The 26362-nt window shown below is 37.2% G+C and overlaps 1 pseudogene; it reads right to left on the bottom strand.

Annotated features, from left to right (window-relative positions):
- Positions 1 to 2652: 2652 nt before the first annotated feature.
- LOC121482470 overlaps positions 2653 to 26362 on the bottom strand; it is a 74932-nt pseudogene continuing 51222 nt past the window's right edge.

The raw sequence follows: 26362 nt of genomic DNA, 5'->3' as shown, positions 1-26362 counted from the left end.
GGCAAGCGGGTTTGCATCAGACTAAAAGGCTTCTGCATGGCCAAGGAAACAAATGACAGAATGAAAAGGTAACCTACAGAATGGGGGAAAATAGCAGACCATATATCATATAAGTGGTTAATATCCAAAACATATAAATAACTCAAACAGCTCAATAGCAGAAAAACAAATAGCCTGATTAAAAAATTACCAAGTAAAGGATCTGAATAAATACTTCTCAAAAGAAAACATACAAATGACCAATAGGTATATGAAAAGGTGCTCAATTTCACTAATGATCAGGAAAAGGGAAATTAAAACTACAATGAGACATCACCTAACACCTGTTAGAATGGCCATTAGCAAAACAAAAAATAACAAGTGTTGGCTACAATGTGGAACAAAGGGAACCCTTGTACACTATTTATGGGAATGTAAATTGTTAAAACCATTATACAGTATATGAAGGTTCCTCAAAAAATGAAAAAATATTGATGGACTGAGCACTGGGTGTTATACTATATGCTGGCAAATTGAATTTAAATTAAAAAAAATAAAAATAGAACCACAATGCCACTTCTGGGTATATATACAAAAGAAATGAAATCAGTATCTCGGGGCACCCAGGTGGCTCAGTTGCATAAGCATCTGCCTTCAGCTTAGGTCATGATCCCAGAGTCCAGGGATCGAGCCTCACATCAGGTTCCCTGCTCAGCCTGCTTCTCCCTGTCCCTCTGCCTGCTGCTTTCCCTGCTTGTGCTCTTTCTCGCTGTCAAATAAATAAAAAAAGAAAAAGAAAAAGAAAAGGAAACCAGCATCTCAAAGAGGTTATCAGCACTCCAATTTTCATTGCAGCACTATTCACAATAGCCAAGATATGGAATAAACCTAAATTTCTACTGGCAGATGAATGGATAAAGAAATGCGGTAAATATAATATTTCTGTGTGTGTATGTATTAAGAAGGAAATCCTGCCATTTGTGAAAATAGTGTAATATGCAAGACACAAAAAGACAAATACTGCCTGATCTCATTTTCATATGGAATATAAATAATCAAACTCATAAAAACAGAGAGTAGAATGGTGGTTGCTAGGGGGAGTTAAAAACAGGGAGGTGATGGTCAAAGGGTACAAATTTTTAGTTATGCAAAATGTGACCAAAATTAACAATACTGTATTATATACCTGAAATTTACTAAGTGGGTAGATCTTTAGTGTTCTTTTACCATACACACAAAAACAAAACAAGAAAATGATAACTATGTGAGGTGATGGATATGTTTATTAGCCTAACAGTGATTATTTCACAATATATAAGCCTACAAAAACATCAAGTTGTGTACTTTAAATACATAAAATTAAAAATATATATATATAAAATTTTTATTTGTTAATTATAACTCAATAAAACTGGAAGAAATTAATATATTTGATTTGAAAGACAACTAAATTTCATTTGCTTAGCACATCTATATGTAATTTCCAACAGAGGAGCAATTTCCCACTGTGTTAAATTTTGAAATGTATTTAAAAAGGATAAAAAAAATACCAGCACTTTATAGTCACTTGCTGGCGAAAAGTGCCTCTGAAATAATTTATGAAGTGGGAAATATGAGACTTTAATAACATGGACTATAAACCAGTTTCTGGTAACATCTAGCATTTGTATGACATTAGGGGATATTTAGTGTGTAAATATGTTAAATAGCATACTTTGTGTTATGTTAGCACTTTTATTAAAGACCCTAGAGCATTTTAAATAGGCTTATGAAAATTTTCAATTCTCTCTTCTGATTAGGGCAATGCTCAAATTTTATACCTAGTATTTCCTTCATAGTTCTATAATAGTTACAGTAGAGAGGTACCAGGGTTGCTCAGTGGTTGGGCGTCTGCCTTTGGCTCAGGGCATGATTCCAGTCCTGGGATTGAGTTTCACAGCAGGCTCCCCATAGGGAGCCTGCTTCTCCCTCTGCCTGTCTCTGCCTCTCTCTCTGTCTCTCATAAATAAATAACAAAATTAAAAAAGAATAGTTGCAATAGAGAATTATATGGTGAGTGAATCTGATGGTTGACTAGAAAAATAGATTTATTAAGAATGACCATAGACTAGAAATTTTTAATAAATCAAAAAATATACATACAAACCATGTATTATCACCATCTGTTCTTTGACCCTAAAAGATAAATCAAGTGTCTAGGGAAGGAAAGCCTTTGTATAGTGCTCTCTCAGAGTTTACAGTCATATATTCTACTACTAATGAAAACAATCAGAGGACCTCTACCACCACCCCAAACACTCAGAGTCAATAGAACATGTTAAGGTACACAATTTCAGAAATCACAGTGTTCTTTCTGGTTGCTGTTTTGCTCTCACAAATTGACACCATTAACACAATTTCTTTATCAAATCAGTTCTCTCTGAACTAACAGGTTAGTCTCTATATGGCTTCCACTGTGAACTACAATTTATTTAATTTTTACTATGCATTCATTTGTCTGAGGGGTGATTGTAACTGGTTATGGGAAGACCTAGGTAATATTAATTTTCTTTTTTTTGAGATTAAAATTTTCTTTTTTAAATATTTAAAAATAAACAATCAAAACTCCATCCTGTGCTATACACAGCCCTTTTGACTGCCTGACATTGATCCGAGGAAAGAAGAGAAGGGGTGTCAACATTGAAAGGGCCTCCTCAATTTCTTCCGCCACTTCAGTTTGGCTTCTCCTTTGGGTAGTGTGCTGTTGGGCTTAGAGGCTGCAGTGGCCCCAGGACCAGGCTGAGGAGCTGCAAATAATTTCCCATTGGACATCTAGCCTGGGATTACTTGAAAGATCCTGCTCAAGAAATCCTGAAAGTCAGCAGGAGGGGCATCTGGGGTTTCTCTCTGCCGACCACTGGTGCCTGGAATCTGAGAACCAAATGAGATGTGATAGGGGACTCTGGGTATCTGGGGAAATTCCCACATGCTGGCATCCAGCCCACTCTGTGATATCATACACCTTTCCATCCATCAGTGCAAAATAGGTGATCTTGAGGCCCAACATGCTTGACTCTGCCCAAAAGTCTCCTTCCTCAGCAGGATGCAGTCCATCTCCTATGCATTCCCTGGTATCGGCTGCACATCACAGTATTCATTTCTTCTTCTTCTTCTTCTTTCTTCTTCTTCTTCTTTCTTCTTCTTCTTCTTCTTCTTCTTCTTCTTCTTCTTCTTCTTCTTCTTCTTCTCTTCTCCTTCTCCTTCTTTCTCCTCTCTTCTTCTCCCCTCCCCTCCCCTCCCCTCCCCTCCCCTCCCCTCTCCTCCTCTCCTCCTCCTCCTCCTCCTCCTCCTCCTCCTCCTCCTTCTTCTTCTTCTTCTTCTTCTTCTTTTTTTTTTTCCATTGCTTCTTTGAGGTCATCCTGCAGCTTGGACAGAAATTCATTCACTGACCAGCTTAGCTCATTCTCTACCATTCGTTTCATTTCATATTCCTTCCAACTTTCAAGCTGTCCACAAAACCTTGAAGGCCTCCTCAGCCCGGGGATGATGATTTTTGTCAGTATGAACATCATTGCCAGCTGCCTATAGGCCTTCTTCAGTTCAACATCTGATGCTGTGGCTTCAACCCCCAACACATGAAAAGGGTTTAGCTTATCCTCAGAAACCCCAGCCATGGTAAAGAGTCGAGCTACTTCTTCTTAAGGCTGGCAGTTGTGACCACCAGCTACAGGTGCATTCCCCTGCCTGTTAGTCCTTGGCTTGACCCAAGGCAACTCCAGCCAACCCTACTGAAACATTTTTACCAACTGCTGCAATGGCCTGCTATCTCTTAACAGAATCAGGCAATGCTGCAAGGTGGGAAAACCCAGCCAGAAAAAGAGCCAACTGGCTTTACCCCTCCAGCCTAAACGGTCATCCAGTCCCACCAGACTGTAGACAGTCCAACAAGAGGGCCAGAACCAGGAGTAGCAAAGCACCAGTAGCCTAAGACAACAGGTGAACAGCCCTGCCCCATAGCAACATCGTTGGCTCAGAAATTGGAACATCACCTGGGCCCAGGCCCTCAGCCGCCCTGCTCAGACTCCCAACCAGACTCGAAAAAGGTCCACATCACTGCCTTCCAGCTGCTTGCATGCATAGATGAGATGGTCACAAGTTTCCAAGTACTCTCCCACCAATACCAGCAGTTCAATCAGCCACCAGAAGCCTGCCTGTCCAAGCTGACACAGTTCTTCTGCTCCCCATAATCCCAGGCCTCTGCGCTTATCTGTCTGACTTCGTTTCTGGCCCAGCCGATGTGGGCCAGAGGATCTGGGATCTCTGCATCCACCTCCTGAGTATCCTCCTTGGTCAGAATGTGGTGCCGCTGTTTCTGGATTGGAGGTTTCTTCCCACTGGGCACACGTGAAAAATCACTGGGGAACTTAAGAGGTTCCTCCTCATCATATTCCTCTTCCAACTCTTCATCTTCCCCCCCAAACTGGAGAGGTACAATGGTGGCAAAATGTGCTAGAAGAGCTATCTCTTCCCTCAGAGTAAGGTCCTTCAGGGATTCCAGGAGTTCCCTGGCAGTTGCAAGCAGATGGAATGAAAAGAAAAGAAGGGTTCCCATCCTACTGGTACCCAGCCTCATTCTCTCTTGAGAGTTCCTGATCTACTCTTGACTCTTCTTCTGAAGATGCCTCACTCTGATCAGGGTCTTCTCCATCCCTGGGGGTCCAGGACCCTTTGGGGGGCCATGGCTTGGATTCAACCAGTGGGCTGCATTTGGGGGCTATATGTACTTGGGACTAGAGTGCTCTATGAGGCAGCAGGTACTATTGGGAGCAGGCCTCCCTGAGTCCTGAGAATGAAAGTATTTCAGGGTCCACAGAGGACAAGGTAAGGCTGAGAGGAGGGCTAATGCTTTCACTCTCCACTGAAAAGGTCACATCTTGGGCTGCCTCTCCCTTAAAACTTAAACAAGACTCTAGGAACTTGGCCTTATAATGGGCTTTGACAGAGGGAAGACCTGAAGAGCTTGATAAAAGGGGCTCACCGCAGCTCTCAAGCCAGCAGATGCTATGGTGGATCAATTGCAATCAGTAACTTGTCACCACTGGAGACCAAGTTGAGGTCCAATTGTTCTAACCAAATTAAGAGATAAGATTACTAATTGAACCAGAGACTTCAGCCATGGCTGTGAGCAGGGTTAATCATACCCAATGTTTACAAAGAATCTTATCCCAGAGACTAGAAGAATAGAGAGTATCAAATCTGAGGACTTTGGCTTTTTGTCATGTCAAGGAGATAGTTAAAATCCTTCCCTCTTATACCCTGGCACCACCATCAGGAAGGAAGCAAGGGGAAGGGAAGGCTCTCTGAAAGATTAAATATTTTCTTCAAAATTTAATGATGTGCATTGTCTGCATATCTGAATGATGCTCCTCAATATTTTTGGATCACACTATCTTCAAACAAAATTGAATATTTAGTGATTTTTTTCTCCATTGACAAGTGGTGGGAAGGGTAGTCTTTGAATGACAAAACAAATAAATTACATTTTATTTTGACTGGCCATGCCAAAAGAGTATAGAAAGCGCTTCCTTAAGTTTATCTCTTTGGCAATGGTTCCTCCTAATTTCTTGTCTGTTAAGTAGGTCAGGGATCCCTGGGTGGCTCAGCAGTTTAGCACTTGCCTTCAGCCCAGGGTGTGATCCTAGAGTCCCGAGTTCGAGTACCGTATCAGGTTCCCTGCATGAAGCCTGCTTCTCCCTCTGCCTGTGTCTCTGCCTCTGTGTGTGTGTGTGTGTGAATAAATGAATAAAATCTTTTTAAAAAATACTTATTAAGTAGGTCAGTGAGAAAGAGAGAGAACATTACAGGATCCTTGTGTTTCTGACATAGTTTATGTGGTGGAATTGATGTGCAAATGTCTACTTATCTTAAGATAAAAGATTAAGAGAAGGAGCTCTAAGCTGCATCTTCAAAATACAAATCAGTTTTTAAAAAATTTTGTTTATTTGAGAGAGAGAGAGAGAGAGAGAGAATGAGTGTGGGGGAGGGGCAGAGGTAAAGGGAGAAGCAGACTCCCCACTGAGTAGGGAGCTGAAGGCAGATGCTTACCTGACTGAGCTACTCAGGCACCCCACAGATTAGTTTTTAATCAAAGTATAGTCTACTGAGTGTTTACAGCTGTAAATAAAATAGTAAGTGTTCAGTACAAGATGTCATCATCAGTGTGAAATCTGTCCTCTCAGGTTCCCTGTCCAGTCTGTTATACATTAAACCAGATCTCCACCATTATACTAAGTGCTATTGTCAGGCTTTCATGTCTATCAGTCTATTAGATCCTTTTTGGTTTCACTAGTGTCTTCCTGGCTTGGACCACACAGGCAGTTGTGTTAATGATGAAAGTCAAATTTTGTGCCCTATGTTGACATTCTCCAGAGAGGAACCATCAAGTACATCGACAGTCAATAAAGTGAAATTTGTTGTTGCAACATGGGAGACTAAATCAGGAGGAACAGTGAGATACTCCATTAATAAGGATTTGGGGGAAAAAATAAGGATTTGGGGGATTTTTCTAGGATTTGAATTTATGCTGATGGATTTAGGGATGCCCTCAAAAAGTGAATGTCTGTTCTGGGATGCATTAAGAAAGCAAGAATAACTTGAAGATTGGGTCATTACAATTTCCTAAGTGGCAGGAGGAAAGGAGTGGGACTAAAGTCATTACTGGGCAGGAAGCAACAATTACCTATGTTAGCTGAAAGAAGGGGATGTTTGTGGTTGCATGATGACAGAATTCTTGTGTTTGTTCTTGTCTTGTTCAATCACAGTCTGATGATATTCTGTGGTTTTACCTTCAGCTGAGGAGTATCATGGTCTAGCTAGAAACAACTACATCAACTACTAGCTATCTACTCTCATGGTTCTTCTTTTCTTTTTCACATGGAAACTATCATGCTCTGCACTACCAGGTCTGTCATGCCAATTACCAAGCTTTTCAGTCAAGACTTGATCAGAAGAAAATCATGATCATTTACTTTGAAAATCCACTAAAAATTAATGTTTCTTTTTTTCAGATTTTATTTATTTATTCATGAGAGACACACACAGAGAGAGAAAGAGAGAGGCAGAGACAAAAGCAGAGGGAGAAACAGGCTTCCCGCAAGGAGCCCGATATGGGACTCGATCTGGGATCCCGGGATCATGCCTTGAGCCGGGCAGATGCTAACCCACTGAGCCACCCAGACATCCTTAAATTAATGTTTTCTAACCTCAAGTGCTCCTTCACTGCTCCTCTACAATAAAAAAAAAAATACACTTCTTGCTGAATTTCTGTTATAATGACCATGGAAGCCATTTCAAACTCTTCATGTACTCCACAGGGTATAATTTAATCACAGCATCTCTGACTCTTGATAAATGAATACACCTACAAACTAGTTGAAAGACTGAGACCATGTAATTTAAAGATCTTCTAATTACTTCCTCTCCTCATGGCCTCTAAATTTCCCTGTGAATTCTAGTTTTTCTTCCTCTCTTTCAAGAAGAGAAGGATTGCCATATTCCTGTCAGATCAACTGAAGCTTCTGATTCCATGCCATCTAATCACTGGTGTGACAATGTCCAATCAGGGATTTCCTCTCTGCCCACCATCTTAATTGTGTTCTTTTATTTTCATGTATTTATTATGGACAAAATGGTTTTGTGCCTTCTTCCCCCAAATTCATATGTTGAAGCCTAATCTCCGATGTAACTATACAGAGATAGGGCCTTTGCAAAAGTAATTACTTTGCAAAAGTAATTAAACTTAAATGAAGCCATAAAGGTGCAGCCCTAATCCAATGGGATTTTTATTCTTATAAGAGGGAGAGGAGAAACCAGAGTTCTCTCCACCAACCAAGGACACAGCAATAAAGCAGTCTTCTGTAAGCTAGGAAGAGAGTCTAACCAGAACCCAACAATGATGATACCATGATCTCAAACTTCCAGCCTCCAAACTTTGAGAAAATAAATTTCTGCTGTATAAACTACCCAGTCTGTGGTATTTTGTTATGCAGCCTGAACTAAAACATACTAAATAACAGTGTCCCTCTATACACATATATTCTCATCTTTCTCCCAACTAGAAATTAGCTAACTTATTCTTCCTTGTGTGCCCATTTTTTTAAAGATTTATTTTTATTTATTTATTTATTTTTTTTTTGAGAGAGAGAAAGAGAGACAGAGAGAGAACATGAGCAGAAAGAGGGAGAAGCAGACTCTCCACTGAGCGAGGCTCAATCCCAGGATCCCAAGATCATGACCTAAGCCAAAGGCAAATGCTTAACTGACTGAACCACCCAGGCGCCTGTATTCTCATTTTTATTAAGACTCACTTACTCTCCTTTCCTTCATTTATTGTTTTTATTTTGGAAAATTTTTTAAGGATCAAAAAATTAAGAAAAAATACAACACTGTGTTTTTACCACCAGGAATTAATAAATATTTATGCTCTGTATGTTAAAGATATTTTAATATCTTTAATATCCAGTGACCTGGAATTGACATTTTGTAATTCTTACTGCCAAAATTGTCTTGGCTGAAGGTCAACATATGTTATAAATATCTATATAATAATACAAAAGCAACTAAGTTCGTTATTGAAATTTCATTTTTTCTTTTATAATTATTTAGATCACTAAGTCACTATAGTCTAAATTCTGATTCTTCCCTACAGACAAGTACTTTAAATACTAATTATTTTATTTCTCATAATCTCTCACAGTGGTACTTTGTATGGAAAATGTCAATATCCAAGTCTTACTCTATTATTTCATGCAGAAGCTATTCTAATATTTTTCTTATTAGCCTTCAAGATCTAATTCCAAATCATTTTTATGTGAAATTCACATAATACAAAATTAACCATTTTAAAGTGAAAAACTAAATATGATTTAGTGCATTTAAATGCTGTACAACCACAAATTCTATTTAGTTCCAAAACAATTTTATCACCCTTAAAGTAAACAAGGAACCATTAAACAAATCTTATCATTCCCCCTCTGCCTAGACTCTGGCAACCACTAGTATGATTTCTGTTTTAATGAATATCTATTTTGGATATTTCATATATATGGAATCACACAGTATGTGATCTTTTCTTTCTGGATTCTTGCACTTAGCAAAGTATTTCAGAGGTTCACTCATGTATCTATGTATCAGTACTACAGTCTATATATGGCTGAAATAAACATTTATTATATACATAATTAATAATATGTATTTCACAATGTATTTATGTGTTCAGCTGTTGACGGATGATTTCAATGTGTCTCAGTGTATATATTTCTGAGATTAGACTACTTGGTTTTTGTTGAGCTCTTAGATGGGTAGAGTCATTACTGTCTTTAAAGTTGGAAAGTAATAAGCTATTATTCATTCAAGTGTTCTTTCTGCCATTTTTATTCTCTCTTCTTCTTGGACATCCATAATATGTATTGTGCTATTAAAGATAGTATCCCACAGGTCCCTTTAGGCTCTGTTCATTCTTCTTAATTCTATTTTCTTCCTGTTCTGCAAACTAGATAATAATTGCCCTATATTCAAGTTTTCTCTCCTACTTGCTCAGATCTGCTATTGAAAGCTTCTAGTGAAGTTTTCATCTTGGGGATTGTAGTGTCAACTCCAGAATTTGTTTCCTCCTTATACATTCTATCTCTTTACTTTTAAACTGTTGTCCATAGTTTCCTATGGCTCTTTGAGCATAGCTCTGATAGTTGATTTAAAGTCTTTGTCTAGTTCGTCCATATCTGGCATTTATCAGGAATGTTTTTGTCAACCTTTTTTTTCCTGTGCATAACCATACTTTCCTATTTCTTTGTATACTGTGTAATTTTTTTTTTTGAAAAATGGTATTTCAAATATTTTGATATGGTATCTCTGGAAATCATTCTTCTCCAGGATTTCTGCTATTGACTACTGTGGCTGAAGTTGTCCATTTGTTTAGTGATTTTTTCAAATGATTTCTTTAAAGACTGAGTTCTCTGTTATGTGTGGTAAATTGAAGATTCTGTCCTATTATCCTAGTGGTCAGCCAGTGACCTAATAGGGAAATCCTTATGTGCCTGGAGATTTAAAAAAAAAAAAATACTCTCCTGGTCTTTGCATATTGGCTCTGAGTTGGGATATTCCTCCAGCATTAAGCAGGCTACAACTCTGTCTCAGCTTGCACCTTCTGCTTGTGCAGAGCCCATAAATCAGACACAAGTGCAAAATCTGGGATCTTCTTAGGTCTTTACTAAGCATATGTCCTGTTCTGGGGCATAAGCTAAACACTCCAGCTTCCTTGGTATATATGAAAGCCCTACAGAGCCATTATTCCCCTAAATACCTTCCTTCTGATTCCTCCTTTCCATACTTTTGGGTTTGTCGGCAATGTGTCTTGTCCATTATCTTTAGATTGTTTGCTTTAGATTGTTACTGGTGGTGTAAATCTTCAAATGATTTCAACAGATGTTGCCAACCAGAAAGCTACTCTAGTTAAAGGTGAGCAAAGCAAAGGTGTGCCTCTGTGTTGGTCTCTCAGAGAACCACTATACAGGAAAAACAGACAATCACAATGTTTTAAAAACAAACTGTTCTGAGACCCGAAAGACACACCAGAATCATGGGCTGCCATCTTTATGGACTGCTAATACCAAGGGGGGAATGGGAGATTGTTATCTGGTAAGCAAAACATTACAACACTTTCTTGGCAAAATTTAGCAGCCTGTTTCTTCATTAAACACTCCCTCGGTAGCTGCAAGTTATTTTAATTACATTTAAGAGCTCCAAATAAATTGATACTCAACTTTTTTTTATAGTTTAATTGTTGCTTCAGTAAAGGGACTGAATCTTTTGAGCCCCCTACTCTGCCATTTTTTCTTCAACTCATTTCTTACACATCCAGATGTGCCTTCTTGAAATACATCAGTGATAATCTCTCTTGTTTGTTAAAGCAACAATCAATTTTCTCACAAAATGTGTGCATATTCTTTCATGTGATCATCAAATTTTACCAACTGCAAAGGAGAATTTCATCCTGCTACTTTGGTGAAAGAAACCTATCACAAGGGACAAAGACAGTATATAATAAAAAAAGAGGCAATTTATCAGGAAGATATAACAATTCATATATTTATGCACCCAACATTAGAGCACATAAATATATAATGCAATTATCAACAGAAATAAAGGGAGAAAAAGCAATACTATAATAGTAGAAGATGTGAATACCTCACTTTCAACAAGCAATAGATCTTCCAAACATAAAATCAATAAGTAAAGAGTGAATGTGAAGAAAGCTATAGACCAATAAACTCAAAATTTAAACGGAACACACCACCCAACAACAGAAGAATACACATTCTTCTCCAGGGTACAATGAATATTCTCCAGGATAGATCACATGTTAGCTCACAAAATAAATCTTTACAAATTTAAAAAGACTGAAATCATAACAAGTATCTTTTCCAACCACAATGATACAAAGCTAGACAGTAAATAACAGGAGGAAAACTGGAAAATTCACAGATTTGGAGAATTAAACAACACACTCCTAAATATCCTAAATGGGCCAAAGAAGAAATCAAATGAAAAATGTAAAAATACCTGGAGACAAATGAAAATGGAAACATTACAACATTACAAAATCTTTGGAATGCAAAGCAAAAGCAGTCCTAAGAGGGAAGTTTATAGTGATACAGACCAATCTCAAAAACAAGAAAAATATCAAACAACCTAACCTTTCATGTCAAGGAACTACAAAAAAAAAAAAAGAAAAAAAGAAAAATAAAGAAAAACAAACTAAGACCCAAGTTAGCAGAGAGAAAAAATAATGAATATTAGAATATAAATAAATGGAGACTAGAAAAACAATTTTATAAAAATCAATGAAGCTAAGAGGTAGTTATTTGAAAAGATAAAATTGATACACCTTCAGCTCAATTAACTAGGAAAAAAGAGAGAAGACTAAAATAAAAAAAAATCAGAAATGAAAAAGAGAGATGACAATTTTTGTTATTGCATAAATACAAAATATCACAAAGTACTGCTAAGAAAAATCATATGCCAACAAATTGGAAAACCTGGAAGAAATGAGTAAATTCTAGAAACATACACCCCTCCAAGACTGAATCATGAAGAAACAAAAAATCTGAACAAACCTGTAAAACAAATAAGATTAGATAAGTAGTCAAAAACCTCTCAATAAATAAAATCCCAAAACCAAATAGTTTCACTAGTGAGTTCTACTAAACATTTAAAAAGAAGTAACACCAATACTAATTAAATTTTTCTCAAAAAATGAACAGGGAAAATTTTAAAATTCATTTTATGAAGCCAGCATTACCTTGATACCAAAGGAAGTAAAACACACTACAAGAAAAAATTACAGGCCAATATCCCTGATGAGCAAGTACAAAAAAATCCTTAGCAAAATACTAGTAAACTCAATTCAACAACACATTAAAAGGTTCACACACCACGATCAAGTGGGATTTATCCCTGGGATGCAAGGATGTTTCAACACATACAAATCAATAAATGTGGGATGCCTGGGTGGCTCAGCAGTTGAGCACCTGCCTTCAGCCCAGGGTGTGATCCTGGAGTCCCGGGATTGAGTCCCAACATCAGGCTCTCTGCCTGCCTCTCCCTCTGCCTATGTCTCTGCCTCTCTCTGTGTCTCTCATGAATAAATAAAATCTTAAAAAAAAAATCAATAAATGTGATAAGTTCAACACATTAACAAAATAAAGGACAAAAATTAGGTGATGATATCAATAGATGCAGAAAAATAATCTGACAAAATTCAATAACTTTTCATGATAATAAATGCTCAACAAGCTCGGTATAGATGGAATGTACCTCAATAACGGTCATATACAATAAGCACACAACATGCTCAACAGTGACAAGCTGAAAGCTTTCCCTCTAAGAACAGGAACAAGACCAGGATTCTCATCCTTACCATTTCTTTCTTTTTTTTTTTTTTAAAGATTTTATTTATTTATTCATGAGAGACACAGGGAAAGAGAGAGGCAGAGACACAGGCAGTCGGAGAAGGAGGCTCCATGCGGGGAACCTGATATGGGACTCGATCCGGTGACTCCAGGATCACGCCCTGGGCTGAAGGCAGGCGCCAAACCACTGAGCCACCCAGGGATCCCCCCATCCTTACCATTTCTACTCAAAAAAGTACTGGTTGTCCTAATCAGGGCAGTTAAACAAGTACAAGAAATAAAAGGCATCAAAATTGAAAAGGAAAAGGTAAAATTATCACTTTGCAGATGACATGATCCTATATGTATAAGACCCTAAAGACTATGCACATAAAAAATTTGTTAAAATAAATAAATTCAGTAAAGTTGCAGCACACATAGCCAACAAATAAAAATCAGGTTTAGACACTAATAATGAATTATCCAAAAGGGAAATTAAGAAAACCACCCTATTTAGAATGGCATTAAAAAGAGTAAAATACTTAGGAATAAATTGGATCAAGGAGGTAAAAGACAGGTACACTGAATATTATAAAATATTAATGAAGGAAATTAAAGGAAGAAAAAATGCAAAAATAACTTGTTTTGATGGATTAGAAGACTTAATACTGTTAAAATGTCCACAGTACTCAAAACAATCTACAGTTTCAACACTAATGCCACCAAAATCCCACTGGTATTTTTAATAGAAATTACAAAATAATCCTAAAATTCATATGGAACCACAAAAGACGCAGAACAGCCAGAGTAGTCTTGAGAAAGAACAAAGCTAGAGGCATCACACTTCTTGACTGAAAATATATTACAAGCATACAGTAATTGAAACAGAATGGTCCTGGCATAAAGACAGATATAGAGACCACTGGAATACAATAGAGGTCCCAGAAATAAACCCATGAATATATGATCAACTGATCTTTGACAAGGATTCCAAGAACACACAATGAGGAATAAATAGTGTCTTCAACTAATTATGCTGGGAAAAGTGGATATTCACATGCAGATGAATGAAATTGGATTCCTACCTTACACAATGAACAAAAATAAACTTAAAATGGATTAAAAACATATGTAAGAGATATTGATCTTATACCCCTATAGAAAAGTTGAGGCAAAAGCCTCCTGACATTGGTCCAAGGCAATGATTTCTTAGATAGGACATCAAAAGTGCAAAGAAAAAAAGCAAAAAAAATAGACAAGTGGATCAAAATAAAACTAAAACCTTCTGCACAGCCAAATAAAAAAATCAAAGAAATGAAAAAACAACCTATGGAACAGGAGAAAATATTTGCAAAATAAGTCTGATAATTTATTTCCAAAACATGTAAGAGATTTATACAATTCAATATCTAAAAAGTAAGTAATCTGATGAAAAAGGGGCAATGGAACTAAATAGATATTTTTCCACAGACATCACATAAATGGCTAATATATTTATGAAGACAGTCAACATTATTAATTATAAGGAAATGCAAATCAAAACTACAATGAAATATCACTTCACACCTTTTAGGATGGCTATTAAGAAAAACAAAAGATAACAAGTGTTAGTGAAGTTGTGGGAAAATTGGAACTCTTGTATGCTGTTGGGAATGTTTAAAATGGTGCAGGAGCTATGGAAAATAGTATGATGATTTCTAAAAAAATTAAAAACAGAATTACCACAAGATCTAGAAATTCCAGTTCTGGGTATATTGCCAACAGAATTGAAATCAGGATCTTCAAGATATATTTGCACTCCCATTTTCACTGCAGCACTATTCACAATAGCCAAGACAGGGAAGAAACCTAAATGTCCATTGATATATAAGTGGATAAGGAAAATGTGGTATAAGTAATGAAGCCAGTGTCAGAAAGAAAATCCTGCACGATTCCACTTATATGAAGTATGTGAAACAGTCAAAACAATAGAAGCATAGAATACAGTAATGGTTTCCAGGGGCCAGAGGATGGGAGAAATAGTAAGTTGTTATTAAATGGGTAGGAAGTTCTGTTATGCAAAATGAACAAATTCTAGAAATCTGCTTAATAATACAGTATCGTGCATTTCAAAACTTGAGAGTGGATCTCAAGTTAAGTGTTCTAACCACAAAAACAAAAACCAAACACACATATACAAAATCAAGAGGACACAAGGAAACTCGGAGAGATGCTGAATATGCGCATTAACTTGATTGTGGTAATGGCATCAGGAGTCCTTGCATATGTCTAAACTCATCAAACTATATGCATTAACTGTGTTCAATTCTTTGTATACCACTTATACCTCAATAAAGCTGTTATTTTAAAATATATGTATAACCAAAGAGTTTACATAGCTGTAATCAAAAGAAAAACAGTAGATATTTAAATAACTATTGTATATATTCATCAATAAAGATTAGTAAGTTAGTTCTAAGAAAGGTGCTGCTGAGCCACAAATCCCTGCTAAGTGGCAATCTTCAATGTTTGGAATTTTATTCTGTGTTTCACATCACAGTCCTAGGAATATGAGTTTCCATGCATCACTGGATCCTTATCACAAAGAACTGTTGCTATTTCTGCTGGCCATATCCCAGCTTCTTTAGTGATTTTTTTTCTCCTCTGAATCATAATGAATAATGAAGCATGTTCTCTGAGCTCCACCCACCTATCTTCTGTTCCAAAACCAAAAATATAAACCTACATACACTTCTAAATATCTTATGGTGGATTTTATTTAGAATTCTATACCAGAGTGCTAAGACTTTCATTCTTACAAATTTTTTACAATGCTCAAACTGGTAATTTCTCCTAAAACTGGACAGAAAACCACTAAATTATTTTAGTATTACAAAAATAGTGTTTAGTCATATGTAAAATCATGCAAAATATTGTGAGTTTTTATTACTGAGGTTGCTTTGAAAACATGCAGAAAGAAAAGGCTATACCCCCCACCAAGAAGTCAGACTGAAAAATGAGAAGCTATTTATCATAAGTCAGGGAGTCTGGGTTACCTATCCATACAGAAAATTGATAATTCTCAGTCACTCATAGATTTGAGCCACCAGTGAAGAACAGTGAGGGAGAAACATAAGGAGCACTTGGTCTTCAAAGAGTAGAGTGATGTTTTAGAAAAGACGATGACACCATTTCTGTATGTAAATAGCATGTAACACCAATAAAGAACTTACAAGGCCCACAGACATGAAAAATATCCCAGGAGAACCCCAGCAAAAACAGAAAGCTTCCAGTTTACAGGATAATACTGAGTCAGAAAAACATTAAAAAGAAATAAATATAAAAAATAAATAAATAAATAAATAAATAAATAAATAAATAAATAAATGAAATAAATATTCCTAAGTCAGCACTGACCACTTGTCATCTAAGTTATGCTTTCTGGGTAGGAAATTGTTTATCTTTTTATACATACCTGCCTTATCAACAAGGACATACACTCCATTGTTTTGAGTGATAAGATGAACTCATGGCAAAATTTTATTTTTTAAGATTTTATTTATTCATTCATGAGAGACAGAAAGAGAGGCAGAGACTTAGGCAGAGGAAGAAGCAGGCTCCTTTGGGGAGCCTGATGTGAGACTTGATCCCAGGACTATGGGATCATGACCTGAGACGAAGGTGGATGCTCAACCACTGAGCCACCCAGGCATCCCCAAAGTTTTAAAATACATACATTCATACCGAACTTAAGCAAATCCGTGACTCTGAGGATAAATTAGGACCCAAATCAGGCAAGCTAGTTAGATTTTCATTTAAACTCCTGGCTGTTTGGCAGAAAACAGATTAAGAATTTACGTTTAAGGTAATGAATTAATCTTCACATTGTGGATGATGGAGGCATAGTCCCTTGAAATCCCTCTCTAGTGTATTTGTTGACATGAGAGATGCACAGCATAGTTTCTTGTGGATGCTTATTTTCAAATATCACAATATGCCCATTGAATTCAATTACAAATCTTGGAGAAGAAAGACCACTTTGCTTTGCACAGATTCATATAGTTTCGAACAACACTTGGTCTCCGGGTTGTGAATTCACGCCCCACACTGGGTATGGAGCTTACTTAAAAATTTTTTTTAAAAATAGCTATCTAAAACATCCAAAGGCAGTATTACACTAATTCATTTCTAACAAACCTATGATTATACTGGTGATTTTTCCAATTTAACTTTATAGATATTCTCAGTACTATTAACAGTAGAATCAAACTTCCAACTTTCAAGGTAGACTCATTGTCTTTGCATCCAATACATTAATTAAAGGAATACTCCCATGGAAGCTAAGGACCTAACATTCTCAACTTAAGAGGTATTAAAAGTCCAAGGTTTACATATCCCTAGGGAATCAAATATTCTCTGGAAACTTCACTAGGCATTGTTTTCATAAGCCTGATTGTAATATGGATACAGACTGGAAACTTGTTTGTTGTCTTGGTTATTATTTGAAGATACACAGTTATCCCAAGAGGGTCTCTTCTGGATGTCCTCAAATCAGTATGATTGAAAATTCTTGAAGATGCTGAGAAGTAATAAATCTTTAATATTTCCAGTTTGTTGATGATGTTCAGTTAATTAAATTCAGTGGGCATTTCCTGACAAGAATGCATTTTATGGGAAGTGCAGACAGGTAGAGAGAAAAAGCCTATCATCAGAAATGAAGAAAAAAAAATTGCTCAAAGTTTTAGTTACTTTAATGGGGATGATCACTTTTCTCTAGGATTTTAAGTAATCTATACACCCAATGTGGGGCTCAAACCAAGAACCTCAAGACCAAGAGTTGCACACTCTACCAAGTGAGCCAGTCAAGCAACCTGGTATGGTCATTCTAATGATTATTCCAACATTCATTTTCTCCTGCTATACTTTTAGTGATTATATAGAAGAAAATTGAAGCCATCCTATGAGACAATGCCAAATCCATCTTTTCCACATGAGGTCAAACATTCAATTTCTAAAACCCTGAAAGGGTAACAATGCTCTGAAGTTTTCTTTGGGTTTAAGCAATCCAGAAACTGGTAGAAGAAATGAAAATAATTTGACTGAAATTTTTATTGCCCCAGTGGGAGGGAAACACAAATGACTCAACTACTTTAATAAGGTTAAAGAATCATTTAAAGAATCTTCATGATTCATTTGCATTTATTTTTTGCTATCATGAAACCACTCAAAATCTGTTTCCCACCAGAATAACAGAAATGATAACAGGGGTGATACACCAAAATATAAATATCACTACTGAGAAAATTATTGTTTAAAGCAGAGCAGGACAGGGGTGCTGGGGTGGATTGGTCAGGTGAGTGTCCCACTATTGACTACGGCACAGGTCATGATCTCAGGGTCGTGGGATCCAACCCTGGCCAAGGGCTCCGAGCTCAGGGGGCAGTCTGTTTTTCTCCTTCTCCCTCTGCTCCTCCCCTCACATTCTCTCCCTCTCTCAAGTAAACAAATCTTTTTTGAAAATGTAAATAAAAAATAAAGCAAAGTAGTACATAAATTTTAGACAGTAAATGGCAGTCAAAGGTTGATGTTTTTGTAAAGATTTTTCATCTTATGACAACCACATATGTTAGTTAAAATCAAATTCATTTCTCCTTTCAAGATGGTAAGTTATTTATTTATATATTTATGAGAGAGAGAGAGAGAGAGAGAGAGGCAGAGACACAGGCAGAGGGAGAGGTAGGCTCCGTGCAGGGAGCCTGATGTGGGACTCAATCCCGGGTCGCCAGGATCAGTCCCTGGGCTGAAGGCAGCATTAAACCATTGAGCAACCCGGGCTGCCCTGTAAATTTTTTTTTTCCGTAAATTATTTTTTTCTTATTTTGGTCATCAATGGACTAGAAACATTGATCCATTAACAACTAATGATCGTGATGGCTGCAAAGTAACTCATTTAAGTTTGTTTTAACAGATTTCCTTTTTTTTTTTTAAGATTTTATTTATTTATTCATGAGAGAGAGAGAGAGAAAGAGAGAGAGGGAGAGAGAGAGAGGAAGAGACATAGGCAGAGGGAGAAGCAGGCCCCATGCAGGGAGCCCAACGTGGGACTTGATACCGGGTCTCCAGGATCAGGCAGCGCTAAACCACTGAGCCGCCGGGGCTACCCAACATATTTCTTTACAAGCAGGGAACAGAGCTTACAGGTAAGATGCTCTGACTTTCAATGGTGCTTATAAGAGACGTTGACAGAACATAGTCATTTCCTCTTGAACACCAAATTACAATAGTGAAAACTCCTGCTCATGGTACTTCAAGTTTATCCCAAAAATACTGCTGAAAATGATCAAACTCCACATGCTTCTTGAACTTTCTATTAACTAGATAAACAAAACAGATGGTAAGGTATTTGACAAGGGAAACACTGGAAATCACTCTAGCTCCATTAAACTGAAAGTAATTAAATATATTTTCATATAGTCTGGGATTTTTTTATAATTCTTTTTTATTCCAATACATTTTGTTTGGTTACTCTTCAAAAGAAAATTTTCCGGGATGCCTGAGTGGCTCAATGTTTGAGCATCTACCTTTGGTTCAGGGCGTGAGATCAAGTCCCTCTGCTTATGTCTCTGCCTCTCTCTCTGTATCTCTCATAAATAAATAAATAAATAAGATCTTAAAAAAAAAAAGAAAACAAAATTTTCCAACTGTCCCATAGTAGTAGTGGATAAGGAAATAAGCAGAAAAGAAACTGATCGGTCTGTTGTGGCCAGGCTGGACCTGTGGCTTCCCAATTATCAGACTACCTTTTATCTCTTCAAATTCTTTTTATATCCATCAAAAAGACATTTTGAGGGCTTCACATTGCTCAGGAGCACAGAAAATCTTATACTTGGCAGTGAGTTCGCCAAGTAAAACATGGACCAGAAATGCTATATTATACTGGCCTTGACCAAGTTCTTCCTTTGAGTTCTCTCTTGCTCTTCTGACCCATTCTCATGTCATGCCTGTTGTGTCTCAAATCTGCAGCCAGGTTCCTTTTGAACTCGTCCAATCCCCTCACCACTATTTCTCAACTTTACTATTTCTCATATTCTGCTTAAGACGTAACCCAGATTCTTTCTTGCTCTCATCTCCTTGCCTGGACAACACAGGGATGAATGATTGCACTCTGGTTGTTCTATTTTCAATTTTCCAGCTCAGAAAATTCTCAATTCTCATACAACCTCTGAGACAAGGAGGCTGGCTGAAGGATTATTATGCCAAGTGTGGTCTGAGGACCAACAGCATTGGCATCTCCTGGGAGTTGATTAGGAATGTAGAATCTTAGATGTCACTTCAGGCCTGCTGAATCAGAATCTGCTTATCTGAGTTGTAACAAGATTCCCAAGGTAGTTCTGTCTATACATTAAGTATGAGAAGCACTGAGTTAGATCATCAGTCCACAAAATTATTTTTTCTGCTTTATTGATATAATTAACATATATAAGATTAAGGTATACAGTGTGATGATCTGATACATGTATATATTGTGAAATATCTACAACAATAAGGCTAGCTAATACATCCTTTACCTCATGTAATTACCATTTTACTGTTGCTCATATGACAAGAACACTAAAGCTGAACTCTCAAGCACATACAGCCATATAAGCCAGTGATATACGCTGTGACCAGATCATGCCCATGAGCCTCTGTGGGGGACCTTGGCTGTCAGCCTGCATTTGTGTGGCTAATGAGGCTAACTGACAGTAAGCACAGAGCAGTGGAGGTTAGTGATGGGAGTTTAGGTCAGCAGTGTGCATGTGTCCAACTGCAGTGGCTAGCTGCAGGTAGGTGCAGCAGCAAAGGCCAGTGAAAGGAGTCAGGGTCAGATTAAGGCCCATGAACTGCTGTGGGAGCCTTGGCTGTCAGCATGTATTCATGTGGCTGCAGGGACTATTGACAGGCTCAAACACAGCAATGAGAGTCCACTGTAGGGGCCTCGGCTGGCATCTTATACGTGTATAGGTGAAGAGGATAGAGCTGGCTGCCAGTGGGGGGCCTAGGCTGCAACAGGAGGGTAGGTGGGCAGGGAACAGAGAGGGACTCAGACAGCTAGCATCTGCAACTGCCAAAACTTGTGGAGGAAAAAAACATCAGTTGTGGAATATGCAGGATGTCCATGATAGTTGTCTTAGCCATCGGTTTCCTCTGTGGCAAATGCTCCTGGGGTCCTCTGCAAAAGAGTCTTCTGGGATCCATGACAAGTGATGATAACTGGGGAGGTCTGCGACATCTGCAATGTCTGGTGAAGTCCTCAGGGGTAAAAGCTACTGGGATCCACTGCAGAAATGACTGGGAATCCAGGTCAATCCCACCACGTGACTGATACTGGTAGCTCCTGCCCTTTCCTCCTTATTCTTAGCGGTCTCTACAGGTCTCATCATTCCTACTCTTTTTTTTTTTTTTAAGAATTTTTAAAATTTATTCATGAGAAACACAGAAAGAGAGAGAGGGGCAGAGACACAGGCAGAGGGAGAAGCAGGCTCCCTGCAGGGAGCCCGATGTGGGACTCCAGGACCACAACCTGGGCTGAAGGTGGTGCTAAACCGCTGAGCCACCGGGCTGCCCTATGCGTATTTTTCTTAGAATTTCCTTCATATGCCTTGTGATGCAATTTGGTATATACACATTGATGGCCATTATTTCTCCATTATGTTTTGTAATTTTCATTTTATTTTTTATTTAAAAAATTTTTTTTAATTCTATTTATTTATGATAGTCATAGAGAGAGAGAGAGAGAGAGAGAGAGAGAGAGAGGCAGAGACATAGGCAGAGGGAGAAGCAGGCTCCATGTACCGGGAGCCCAATGTGGGATTCGATCCCGGGTCTCCAGGATCGCACCCTGGGGCAAAGGCAGGCGCCAAACCGCTGCGCCACCCAGGGATCCCTGTTTTGTAATTTTTATAAAAAATGTAACCCCATTTGATTTATGACTGAAATCTCAACTTGATAGTAATATTTTCATATTTGCAGTTCATCCTTACCTAATTTTTAAGATTTTAATTTTGAGATAATTATATATTAACATTTAGTTGTAAGACATAACATAGAGAGGTCCTAGATACCTTTTACCAGGATTTCCACAATGATAACACCTTGCAAAACTAAAGTACAATATCACAACCAGGATATGGACTGTGATAGGTAAGACACAGAACATATCAATCATCACAAAAGTGTGCCATGCCATGTCCACCTCCATGTCACTCTACCTGCCCTCATTCATCTCAGCAACCACTAATTTGTTCATTTATATAATCCTGTCATTTCAAGAATGTTTTATAAACAAAACTGTAAAGTATTTAACCATTTGTGATTGGCTTGTTTTAACTCAGCATCAATCCCTGGGGATTCATATAGTTTGTTGCCTCAATAACTCCGTCCTTTTTATTTGCTGAGAAGTACTTCTTGGTATACACATTTTATAACTTGTCTATCTGCTAACCCATAAAGGACATCTGCTTTGTTTCCAAGTTTGGGCTCTTATTAATAAAACCGCTCTAAACATTCATGAACAGATTGTTGCAAGAACATACGTTTTCATTTCTCTGGGATAAAGGCCCAGATGTCCAATTGCTGGGTCTATGATACTTTCATGTTAGGTTTTGGTTTTTGTTTTTCAAATGGCCAGAACTTCTCCCAGAGAGGCTATACTATTTAAAAAATTTTTGCGATGCCTCGGTGACTCAGATTTGGCTCAGGGTATTATCCTGGTCCTAGAATCGAGTCCCACATTAGGCTCCCTGTGAGGAACCTGCTTCTCTCTCTATGTCTCTGATTCTCTCTGTGTCTCTCGGGAATATATAGATAAAATCTTAAAAAGAAAAAGAATTCTCAAAAGTTTAAGAACTATTTTAACTACTCATTATAGATATTAGAGGTAATCCAGTTTCTCCTCAGCCACACTAGCACTTGATATTGTCACAATTTTTTATTTTAATGAATATCAATTTATTCTTTTATTGATGATGCCTTGGTGTCAAGTCTAAGAACTCTTCCTAGCCTTAGTTCCAGTAGAATTTCTGCTGTCTTGGGGATCCCTGGGTGGTGCAGCGGTTTAGCGCCTGCCTTTGGCCTGTGGCGTGATCCTGGAGATCCGGGATCGAATCCCACGTCAGGCTCCCGGTGCATGGAGTCTGCCTCCCTCTCCCTCTCCCTCTGCCTCTCCCTCTCCCTCTCTCTCTCTCTGTGTGTGTGTGTCTGTGTGTGTGACTATCATAAATAAATAAAATTAAAAAAAAAAGAATTTCTGCTGTCTTCTACCATCTTATTGAAATGTTTTATACTTAAGTTTATGACCTATTTTGAATTGATTTTTGCATACTATGTGGACACAGATAACCTTTTTTGTAAAAAATTGACAAAATTCACATAACATAAAATTAACTAGTTTAAATAGTAAAATTCAGTGGAATTCAGTCCATTCAAGATTTGTACAACTACCACATCCATCTAGATCCAAAAAATTTTAACTACCCAGAAAGCAAATCCTATACCCATTAACCAATCATTCCCCATTCATACTTTCCTTTAGCCCCTGACAATCACTAATCTGCATTCTGACTTTATAGATTTACCTTTTTGGATATTTTATATAAATGGAATCATAGGGCAGCCCGGATGGCTCAGCGGTTTGGTGCCTGCCTTCGGCCCAGGGTGTGATCCTAGAAACCCAGGATCGAGTCCCGAGTCGGGCTACCTGTGTGGAGCCTGCTTCTCCCTCTGCCTGTGTCTGTGCCTCTCGCTCTCTCTGTGTCTCTCTCATGAATAAAAAGGAAAATCTTTAAAAATAAATAAATAAATAGAATCATAAATGTGAACTTCTGTGTCTGACTTCTTTAACTTAGCATATTTCTGCGGTTTATACATATTGAAGCATGTATCAGTATTTTACTACTTTTACTTTTTTTAAATAGGCTCCACACACAAAGTGGGGCTTGAACTCAAGAGCCTGAGATCAAGAGTCAGATGCTCTACCGACTGAGTTATCCAGGTGCTCCCGTTACTTCTTTTTATGGCAGAATAATACTATCTTGTATTGATATACCATATTTTGCTTATGCAGACATTAATCGATAGACATTTGGGCTATTTCCCTTTTTTGGTTAATGCAAATAATGCTGCTATAAACATGTGCAAGATTTTTTTTTATCTTGTTTTAAATTCTTTGTACTATATACCTAGATGTGGAAGTGCTAGTTAAAATGAATATTCTATATTTAAATTTTTGAGAAACCATCAAATGCTGACAGAGGCTCCAACATTTTACATTCCCAGCAACAGTGTATAGGGTTTAGGCTTCTCCAAACCCTCATCAACAATTGTTAGGACTTGACTTTTTATTCTAGCCATTCTAATGGGTGTAAAGTGATATTGTGAATTTGATTTGTATTTTGCTGATGAATAATGATGAGCATCTTTTCATATACTTACTGGCAATTTTTATATCTTGTTTACAAAAATATCAATTCAAGCCATTTGCTCATTTGTAAATTGGGTTGTTTGTCTTTTGCAAAGTTTTAAATGTTTGTTTTTAAAATATATTCTGGATACTAGACCCTTTTCGGATATATAAGTTGCAAATATTTTCTCCCACTCTAAACTATATTTTCCCTTTGATAATGTCCTTTGATGCACAATTTAAAAAATTTTTTTTTAAGATTTTATTTATTTAATCATGAGAGACAGAGACACAGGCAGAGGGAGAAGCAGGCTTCATGCAGGGAGCCTGATGTGGGACACAATCCCGGGTCTCCAGGATCATGCCCTGGGCTGAAGGCGGTGCTAAACTGCTGAGCCACCTGGGCTGCCTAAAAATTTTTTTTTGATGAAGTACTGCTTATCTATTTCTTTTGTTGCTTAGGCTTTTTGGTGTCATATCTAAGAATCCATTGCCTTATCCAAGGACATGAAGATTTACCACTATGCTTTCTAAGATTTTTATAGTTTAATCCTTAGATTTAAGCCTTTTATCTTTTTGAATTAACTTTTGTATATGTTGTGAGGTAGGTGTTCTACCTCATGCTTTGTGGATGATCTTGGCACTACTGTAAAAAATCAAGTGTCCACAGATGTATGAGGTTATTTCTGAACTTTCAGTTCTATTCCATTGACCTATATGACAATGTATGTGTCTATATACATCATTTTGATCACTGTATCTTTTTAGTTTTGAAATCGAGCAGTGTGAGTGTTCAAAGTTTATTCTTCTTCTTTGAGATAGTTTTGGCTACTTGAGGCCCTTGCAATCCCTCATACATTTTAGGATTTTTGCACTCAAAAACCAGAAATTCCGATGGTAACTACGCTAAATGTGTGTATCACTTTGTGGAGTACTGTCATCTTAAAAATATTAAGTGTTCTGATCCATGAACATGGGTGTCTTTTAAACATTAAGTTTTGTAGTTTTCAGTGTATAAGATGTACACTACCTTAGTTAAATTTATTCCCAAATATTTTATTAGCAGAATTGCTTTCTTAATTTCTGACTGACTATTCACTGCAAATGTTTAGAAATAAAAATGATTTATGTTCATTTTGTATCTTGCAACTTTGGTGAATACACTTAATAGTTCAAATAGTTCTTTAGTGGATTTTTGGGGACTTTTCTATATATGAGATCATGTCAAGAAGGGACAAAATAGTTTCATATCTTTCTTTCAAACTTCAATATCTTTTACTTTATTATTTTATTTATTACCTATTTTCCTTGGCTAGGACTTCCAGGACAATGTTAAAGAGAAGTGACAAAAGTGAGTATCCTTTTCTTTTACCTTATCTTGGGAGGAAACCATTCAGTCTTTAACCACTGAGTGTATTAGATGTGGATTCCTAGACCCAGTTTTTTTCCTTATGACTTTATCAGGCTTTGATATCAATGTAAGGAAGATCTTATGGAATGAATTAGGAATGGTTCTCTCCTCTTGCATTCTTTGGAAACATACAGAAATGATTAGTGTTAATTCTTTAAAAGTTTGGTATAATTCACCAGTGAAGCCATCTGGTCCTGTGCTTTTCTTTATTGGATGTTTTGTTTACTGATTTTATCTTATTTCTGATTTTTAGTCATTTTAATCTTCTCTCCTTTGTTCTTAGTCATTCTAGCTAAATATTGCTTAATTTTGTTGATATTTAAAGGAGGACCTTTCAGTTTTGTTGATTCCATTATTCTACCATCTATTTCATTTATTCTCATCTAGTCTTTGTCATTTCCAACCTTCTGCTAGTTTTGGGATCAACTTGCTCTTCTCTTTTTAATCTCTTAAGATATAAAATTAAGCATTTCCCCCTTTTGATTTGAGCATTTACTGCTATAAATTTCCATATGAGCAATGTTTTCACCACATCCACTTTGAGATGTTTTGTTTTGCTTAATTCATCTCAGATAATTTTCTAAATTCCCTGTGATTTCTTCTCTACTGCTACAATGCTTAAGAGGT

This window comes from Vulpes lagopus, chromosome X (genome assembly GCF_018345385.1).
Source record: "Vulpes lagopus strain Blue_001 chromosome X, ASM1834538v1, whole genome shotgun sequence".
NCBI classification, from domain to species: domain Eukaryota; kingdom Metazoa; phylum Chordata; class Mammalia; order Carnivora; family Canidae; genus Vulpes; species Vulpes lagopus.
Note: the sequence above shows the minus strand (reverse complement) of the source record. Positions and strands in the feature narration are given on the sequence as shown.